Source organism: Palaemon carinicauda, chromosome 7 (assembly GCF_036898095.1).
Source record: "Palaemon carinicauda isolate YSFRI2023 chromosome 7, ASM3689809v2, whole genome shotgun sequence".
Taxonomy (NCBI): Eukaryota; Metazoa; Arthropoda; class Malacostraca; order Decapoda; family Palaemonidae; genus Palaemon; species Palaemon carinicauda.
The window spans coordinates 163,718,709-163,728,708 of NC_090731.1; the positions used below are offsets into that span (position 1 = coordinate 163,718,709).

A 10,000-nucleotide genomic window follows, 5' to 3' on the forward strand; every position below is an offset into this window, starting at 1 on the left:
GCAGTCTCTGTATTTCACAGAATTTGATTTTTGCAGTCTGTGTATGTCACAGAATTTGGTTTTTGCAGTCTTTGTGTAAATTCCACAGAATTTGGTTTTGGTAATCTATGTGTATATTTCACAGAATTTAATTTTCGGAGTCTGTATATTTCACAGAATTTAGTATCTAAAAATGAGCATTTAACATTTATTTTGCGAGATTTTGTTTTTAAGGTTTCTATAAAAACCCACGTAATCCCATGCATGCTACTCACTTGATCTATGAATGGCTTTTAAGTGTTCTTCTAAAGTTGCAGGAATACGATTCGCTTCGGGCGTTTCTGATATTAATATATATATATATATATATATATATATATATATATATATATATATACTTTATATATATATATATATATATATATGTAGGTATATATATACATATATATATATATATATATATATGTATATATATATACATAAAGTATATATATATATATATATATATATATATATATGTATATAAATCTCACTTCTTCCATTTAATATAAACCATTTATTCAGTTCTTGTTTGATACAAAATATTACAGCAAAATATCAATAGATGATTGAAATGATACTGGATTCAAATGGCAGTGTGTTCTCATTGACATTTCCTTAAATAAATTGTGCAATACATACAACATAACTAATCTATACAGTGAAGACATAAAAGGATTTTCACTATGAAAGTGGTGGATTATATGTTCAGAACTACAATTGCTTGAGGTACACGCAGGCACACTATTCTATGTCTTCCTATTTCCTTTCCTCACTGGGTTATTTTCCCTGTTGGAGCCCTAGGGCCTATAGCAGCCTGCTTTTCCATCTAAAGTTGTAGCTTAGCAAGTAGTAATAATAATAATAATAATAATAATAATAATATTACCGATAATGTTGATGATGATAAATAATAATAATAATAATAATAATAATAATAATAATAATAATAATAACAACAGTATGCTCACGGTTTACGAAGCACAGCAAAATAATAGCGGCAAAAAGGTCACCTGATAGATTCGCACTGAACTGCACTTTCTAGGACACCTAGAAAAAGGTTTTCGACTCCGCAAAACATATCACCTCGCATTCAGTAACGGGAGAATCAAAATGGATGACACTAACACCTCAATTTGTCCAATTATGAGGACCCCACGCTGCGAAAATACCAGATTTCTATTCACTAGAGGCTGAGGAGTGCTGCAGGACCGACGCTTGCGTTGCCTTTAGAATAGCACGTTATCTAGGTGGCTGTTCTGGTCGATGGAATGCAAATGGCTGATTTGGAAATGAACACCAATATTTACATCAACAGTTAGCTGCAGTCGTTAATAAAACCTACTGAGACTAACGGCAATCGGACATTAACTATCATGAGTAATTCATTCTACACTCCGAGTTCTGCAAATGGTTTGCTTGGACTCTTGCTTATTTGGGAAGACATAAAGCAATATGCATTAACTGGTGTACGCGACCTGGCAAAAATGACTGCTACATATTTAGATAGATATACATACACAAGCACACACACAATCCTTCTCACCCCTTCCCCTTTCTTAACTACAAACCACGGGTTTGGCAATTTGTGGGAGTATGTGGTTTCCGAGAGTAACTCTCGGGGTACCCATCTTACCAGGGTATGACTACTCCTCTCCCCCTTGAGCGTAAGGGGATATATATATATATATATATATATATATATATATATATATATATATATATATATGTGTGTGTGTGTGTGTGTGGTCTATATACATATGTTTGTATGTGTGTGTGTGTGTGTGTGTGTGTGTGTGTGTGTGTGTGTGTGTGTGTGTGTGTGTAGTCAGACACTTGCTCTTTATCATATATGGGAAATGATAAATCGGATTCATGTATTTGAACCAGACGGGCCAGCCCTGGGGCTGGCAGGGCCATTGAGAGCTGACAAGCAACCAAGGGTTTGGTAAAAGTTTAATGAGGTTGGACAGCAAAATGAAAGACAGGAATAAGGAACCAGGGGAAATGGAACATAACTTAAGGAACTCTCATGTTCAAAAGAAAACTAAATACATAATCATCCAGGTTTTCCTCGAGTTTGATAATCTATCAAAATACTTTATCAAATTGAGCGGAGCAAATTGCCATCTCTCAAATAACATTAACATAAGACAAATAATTATTTCATATCAAAATTCTATAACAAGCTTATCTCGTTCTTTCTTGTTTACAAGAAATATTTCACCAAAATAGGTTACTCGTATAAAATGACCTCTGACAGTTACACAGCTCCTTTAGGGGAACGATTGACATCTTTCATTTACACAATCATAAAAAAGAAAGAATAACACCATCAAGAACAAATCAAGAACAAATACTTACAAAACTACGCACGCACACACACATATATATATACACACACACACACACACATATATATATATATATATATACATATATATATATACATACATATATACATATATATATATACATACATATATATATATATATATATATACATATATATATACATATATATATATATATATATATATATATATGTGTGTGTGTGTGTGTGTGTGTGTGTCATATGAATTTATCCTTTTATATAGTTCGCTTAATCAACATCAATATTTTTCAAATGCTTTCAACAAAATAAATTAGAATAAAACAAAACAAAATGGCTTATTTAATTGTGCATCTATCCAAGCCATCTCATGAATTTAAATATCCTGTTCCGTATTGTTAGCTTAGCCTTAGACCTACGATCGAGCAGAATTAGCATACATACATACACACACATATACATATACATCTCTCTCTCTCTCTCTCTCTCTCTCTCTCTCTCTCTCTCTCTCTCTCTCTCTCTCTCTCTCTCTCTATATATATATATATATATATATATATATAAAAATATATATATATATATATATATATATATATATATATATATATATATATATATATATATATATATACATATATATATAAATATATAAATATATATATATGTATATATATGTATATATATGTATATATATATATATATATATATATATATATATGTGTATATATATTAAGAGAAATCACACACTGACACAAATACATAACAACCCCCAAAACACACACATTATATATATATATATATATATATATATATATATATATATATATATATATATATATATACATAAATATATTATATATACATACACGCAGACACACACACACACACACACACACACACATATATATATATATATATATATATATATATATAAATCACACAAGGACACAAATACATAATAACACCCCCAAACACACACACATTATATATATATATATATATATATATATATATATATATATATATATATATATATATATATATATATATATATATACAATGTGAGCAATTTCAAAATAAAAACCTACATAACAGTCACTGCCACCACATTCATGCCGCCTTGTGCATAATCGTTGGTGTAGTCCCTTTACAGAAAGATTACTTGATGTAAATGGCTCTTTGGCAACAACTCAATTTCCCTACATTTTCTACCATTCATTTTTCTTTCTTTAACACTTACGAAAATTACCCTTTTCATAAAATTACACTACTGCATTGTACCAACATGACCAAATCACCTCAAAGAACACAAATCCATCTTTACACCTCCACTAACCTTCTAACTGCTTCTACTGTGTATCGGATATCCTATCTTTTTTTTCACTGTTTCAAATTACCTTCAGCTTCATTAAGATACAAACAGTTCGTATCAACTTCGTCAACTATTTTATTTCCTTTACATTTTAGTTCTATAAAGAGTTGTTTAACAATCCACACACTACAATCTTGGATTCTTTAGAAACTTCAGATATATATCCCTATGTATGTATGTTTGTATATATGTATGTATATGATTTTCTCAACGAATAAATGTGAAGGTCACTTAACCTGTGAGAAATTTACAAAGAACATCTTTATCCCCAGTTATACTAACTGATAAAACTGCTTTAATCTCATTACACACGTCATTATGTGAGTGATAGTAATAAAGCCAGAGCCATGAAATTGATAACGTTTCGTCTTTCGGGGTTAACTGATTTACTCCGATTCCAACACATCATATAACTTGTTTTCGTATTGTGTATGCCGAGATAACTGTATCATCATAATAGCACACCAAATATTTAAAAAAAAAAAATGTACTAGTATGTAATAAATATCACGCAAGATGTCATTAAAACAATAGTTACTTATCAAACTTCCATTTTAATATGAGAGCGGTTGAATACTAAAATACACTGTACTTTATCATAACATCTCCGTTTTTCTTTTCGTCCCTTGAAATTGTAAATTAGTTAAGTTACCCATGAAGCAATTTGGTTACATTTTCGCTGATACCGACTTCATAGAAAACCAGTATTTTGAAGGCTAACTATTCAAAGTAGTAAATTTATCTAAACGTTGCCTTACATGGTTATTTATTGGTATAAATATCATAAGATACCGTTTTCAGTGGCGAATAACTATATCTAAGAGAGGTGAATGAAAGCCCTTTCTATGAGTTACCAATCAATACATGGAAATGAACTGTAATATTTGGCGTAAACTAAAATGAACATGGCAAATATCGTAAAATAAAAATCTTACAAGTATCCACTATTTCATATCTCAATAATATAGTTCACAACACCTATATCAAATATGTAATGTTATCAATGAATCATTGTCATACGTAATAACAAGAGCAAAAACAAAACGTAATATATAAGCCGTTATCCTCGATGGCTGCAACATAGAAAGTATGACGATTGACGAAAATAAAAAAAAAAAATCTAATAAGGGATACGTTGGATGGTAGGATTAAAACATCAAGGCCCAAAGAGGGGGCAATGAATATATCCATACGAGGAAGTTTTATTATTATTATTATTATTATTATTATTAGTATTATTATTAGTAGTAGTAGTAGTAGTAGTAGTAGTAGTAGTAGTAGTAGTAGTAGTAGTAGTAGTAGTAGTAGTAGTAGTAGTTGTTGTTGTTGTTGTTTTTACTAGCCAAACTAAAACCCCTGTTGGGAAAGCAGGATGCTATAAGGCCAATGGCTCCAACGGAAAAAAAATAGCCCAGCGAAGAAAGGAAATAAGCAAATAAATATACTGAGGCGGAAATAATTCGACCTACTTAAAAAGAAAAAAAACAGAAAACTTAACATGTTTTCTAAAGAGAACAGGATATACTATATAGCAGAAATTTCGCATACGTATTGAAATTACAGCTATATGTTCAGATTTCGTTAGGTGATGGCCTAAAAGTAACGTCACCCATTGCAATCAAGTGACAAACACCAATTTCTAAGCAAATAAATCAACTGGAATGAAGTGATGATGAGGTAGCAACTTCCAGCAAAGAATTCACAGTGATGTCTATAACAATAAATAACTGAGAAAGAGAAATTATATTTTCCTAATGCAATGTAATATGGACGTGATATTAGAGTATTATTCTATCCGTTATATTTTACCCATTATAAATCAATGAAAACAATATATAACATAAATTACATTAATAACCTATAAGAAACTCTTGATATTGTAATCGAGGACTAATAGAAATACTTTCCCACGCTATGAACCGTTGATAATGACGATAAATACAAGCATTTACATGAATTGAATTAAGGCAAATAAATTATAAGGGACATTGAAGATCTTGAGAAATAAGGAAATAAAGAAAGTAAGTCGAACAGGTTAATACATTAAAGAATCAGCAGTAAAAACGATGATAACATATTATAAGGGACATTGAAAATCTTGATAAATTAAGAAATAAAGAAAGTAAATCGAACAGGTTAATACAACAATAAAGAATCAGCAGTAAAAACGAGGATAACAAATTATAAGGGACATTGAAAATCTTGATAAATTAGAAAATAAAGTAAATCGAACAGGTTAATACAACAATAAAGAATCAGCGGTAAAAACGAGGATAACAAATTATAAGGGACACTGAAAATCTTGATAAATTAGGAAATAAAGAAAGTAAATCGAACAGGTTAATACATTAAAGAATCAGCAGTAAAAACGATGATAACAAATTATAAGGGACACTGAAAATCTTGATAAATTAGGAAATAAAGAAAGTAAATCGAACAGGTTAATACATTAAAGAATCAGCAGTAAAAACAAGGATAACAAATTATAAGGGACACTGAAAATCTTGATAAATTAGGAAATAAAGAAAGTAAATCAAACAGGTTAATACATTAAAGAATCAGCAGTAAAAACGATGATAACAAATTATAAGGGACATTGAAAATCTTGAGAAATATGTAAATAAAGGAAGTAAATCGAACAGGTTAATACAACAATAAAGAATCAGCAGTAAAAACGATGATAACAAATTATAAGGGACATTGAAAATCTTGAGAAATAAGTAAATAAAGGAAGTAAATCGAACAGGTTAATACAACAATAAAGAATCAGCAGTAAAAACGATGATAACAAATTATAAGGGACATTGAAAATCTTGAGAAATAAGTAAATAAAGGAAGTAAATCGAACAGGTTAATACAACAATAAAGAATCAGAAGTAAAAACGAGGATAACAAATTATAAAGGACATTGAAAATCTTGATAAATTAGGAAATAAAGAAAATAAATCGAACAGGTTAATACAACAATAAAGAATCAGCAGTAAAAACGATGATAACAAATTATAAAGGACACTGAAAATCTTGATAAATTAGGAAATAAAGAAAGTAAATCGAACAGGTTAATACATTAAAGAATCAGCAGTAAAAACAAGGATAACAAATTATAAGGGACATTGAAAATCTTGATAAATTAGAAAATAAAGTAAATCGAACAGGTTAATACAACAATAAAGAATCAGAAGTAAAAACGAGGATAACAAATTATAAAGGACATTGAAAATCTTGATAAATTAGGAAATAAAAAAAGAAAATCGAACAGGTTAATACAATAAAGAATCAGCAGTAAAAACGAGGATAATAAATTATAAGGGACATTGAAAATCTTGAGAAATAAGTAAATAAAGGAAGTAAATCGAACAGGTTAATACAACAATAAAGAATCAGCAGTAAAAACGATGATAACAAATTATAAGGGACATTGAAAATCTTGAGAAATATGTAAATAAAGGAAGTAAATCGAACAGGTTAATACAACAATAAAGAATCAGCAGTAAAAACGATGATAACAAATTATAAGGGACATTGAAAATCTTGAGAAATAAGTAAATAAAGGAAGTAAATCGAACAGGTTAATACAACAATAAAGAATCAGCAGTAAAAACGATGATAACAAATTATAAGGGACATTGAAAATCTTGAGAAATAAGTAAATAAAGGAAGTAAATCGAACAGGTTAATACAACAATAAAGAATCAGAAGTAAAAACGAGGATAACAAATTATAAAGGACATTGAAAATCTTGATAAATTAGGAAATAAAGAAAATAAATCGAACAGGTTAATACAACAATAAAGAATCAGCAGTAAAAACGATGATAACAAATTATAAAGGACACTGAAAATCTTGATAAATTAGGAAATAAAGAAAGTAAATCGAACAGGTTAATACATTAAAGAATCAGCAGTAAAAACAAGGATAACAAATTATAAGGGACATTGAAAATCTTGATAAATTAGAAAATAAAGTAAATCGAACAGGTTAATACAACAATAAAGAATCAGCGGTAAAAACGAGGATAACAAATTATAAGGGTCACTGAAAATCTTGATAAATTAGGAAATAAAAAAAGAAAATCGAACAGGTTAATACAATAAAGAATCAGCAGTAAAAACGAGGATAATAAATTATAAGGGACATTGAAAATCTTGATAAATTAGGAAATAAAGAAAGAAAATCGAACAGGTTAATACAACAGTAAAGAATCAGAAGTAAAAACGAGGATAACAAATTATAAGGGACATTGAAAATCTTGATAAATTAGGAAATAAAGAAAGTAAATCGAACAGGTTAATACAATAAAGAATCAGCAGTAAAAACGAGGATAATAAATTATAAGGGACATTGAAAATCTTGATAAATTAGGAAATAAAGAAAGAAAATCGAACAGGTTAATACAACAGTAAAGAATCAGAAGTAAAAACGAGGATAACAAATTATAAGGGACATTGAAAATCTTGATAAATTAGGAAATAAAGGGAGTAAATCGAACAAGTTAATACAACAATAAAGAAGCAGCAATAAATATCGATGATAACATGACCATCCTCCCGAATCCAAAGAGAACTCTTAGTTTACTTCCCACAAGTAACAATCATAAGATTAAGAGCAATTTATATAGTTCAAGAGGTCAGTCAGGGTCATTTGAGACGCTTGTTAAGGTCAGAGGCAGCGACCATTTGAACATGTACATGAACTCCAAGTGAACGGTTATTGAACTCGGGGTTTAATTAGAATTGCCGCAGCTTGGCACCCGAGCAAACAAAGGCACAACTGAAGCAATTACTTTCAATAACACCATCATTAAGCCAAAGGAAAGTAGTGATTGTGTTGCCGGGAGAGTAATACTCCCTCTGCTCATTCAAGAAAATTGATAAACATAACAATGTTGCTAAATTTAATTTTATTATTTATATATATATATATATATATATATATATATATATATATATATATATATATATATATATATAGAGTATATATATATACATATTATATTATATATATATATATATATTATATATATATATACATATATATATGTATATATATATATATATATATATATATATATATATATATATATATATATATATATATTTGGATTTTGATATGCCCATTTCTGCTTGTTTTTTTAAGTAGAGAAAGCAATGGGAGAAAAATCTTTTGCCTTTTACAAGGCCTAGGCCGTAGTAAAACCAGAGATGTCCTTACCACTTGAAAGGATAACAAAGATTCATAACCTTTATTCCTGTTAGTGACAATAACTTTAAAATAAAAACCGGAATCAGGCAATAACCGAACAGGAAAATGCTTTTATATAGTGATCTTTCTCTATTTCCTTTTAAACCAATGACGCAATAATGAAAACTACCAAAAGTTAATCAAACCTTCCACATCTTGAGTTAGAGTTCTCTTGCTTGAGGGCACACTCAGGCACACTATTCTGTTTCTTTTTTTACTTCTCTCACTAGGCTATTTTCCTTGTAACCCTTATGCTTTTATCATCCTGCTTTTCTAACTAGGTTGCGGTTTAGCTAATAATAATAATAATAATAATAATAATAATAATAATAATAATAATATGAGGCATTTACGGACAATGTGATACTAAAAATAAATCCTTGCATCTTTTTTAACACAACAATTTTAACTATGAGGAAGATGTAACATTAAATCATGTACCTATTTAAATACGGACAAGCCAACAATACAGGCATTATTAACGTTGGATCATAACACTAAATCAAACTCCACTAGACACTTTCCCACAGGAAAGTTTCCTCGATGCAACGAAACCTCTTTGCCAAATATGTTACGTCACACTCAAGGTTAAGTTTCAATAATAGTACGATTTAAAGGTTTAAAGGTCGCGCATGAATGGCAGAGGCAAGAGACAGTGTCAATTCCCTGGAGACTGACTATATATATGATCAGTAACAAAGCACCTTCTCCCCCCAAGTTATGACCCGGGAGGCCAGGCAATGGCTGATGACGAATCGGCAGGAAGACCTATAGGCTTCCCCCAAACCTAGCATCCTTACCTCACAAAGATGGTGTACCAACCGTGTCACACGATCGTACATAAATTATTTGTATATATTATGCTTGTATCTGCGCTCTTCCCTCGCACTAAAAAGAACCAGAATAAACATGTCTGCGTTTTTCCTCTGTAACATTGTCTGTTTCTCGAACATGAAATTTCCTGTTGCTTTGAGGTTTTGTATATAAAGGAGAGTGTTCTTTAATAAAGTTACTCAGTTGATTGCTTCCTGCCTTTG

At 29.8% G+C, this 10,000-nt stretch overlaps 1 protein-coding gene across 3 annotated transcripts in view; it reads right to left on the bottom strand.

The window, feature by feature from the left end:
- The window catches only part of dachs (unconventional myosin-IXb-like dachs), a 487,051-nt gene that overhangs the window by 314,540 nt on the left and 162,511 nt on the right, over positions 1–10,000 (bottom strand). The gene's annotated exons all lie outside the window — the stretch shown is intronic.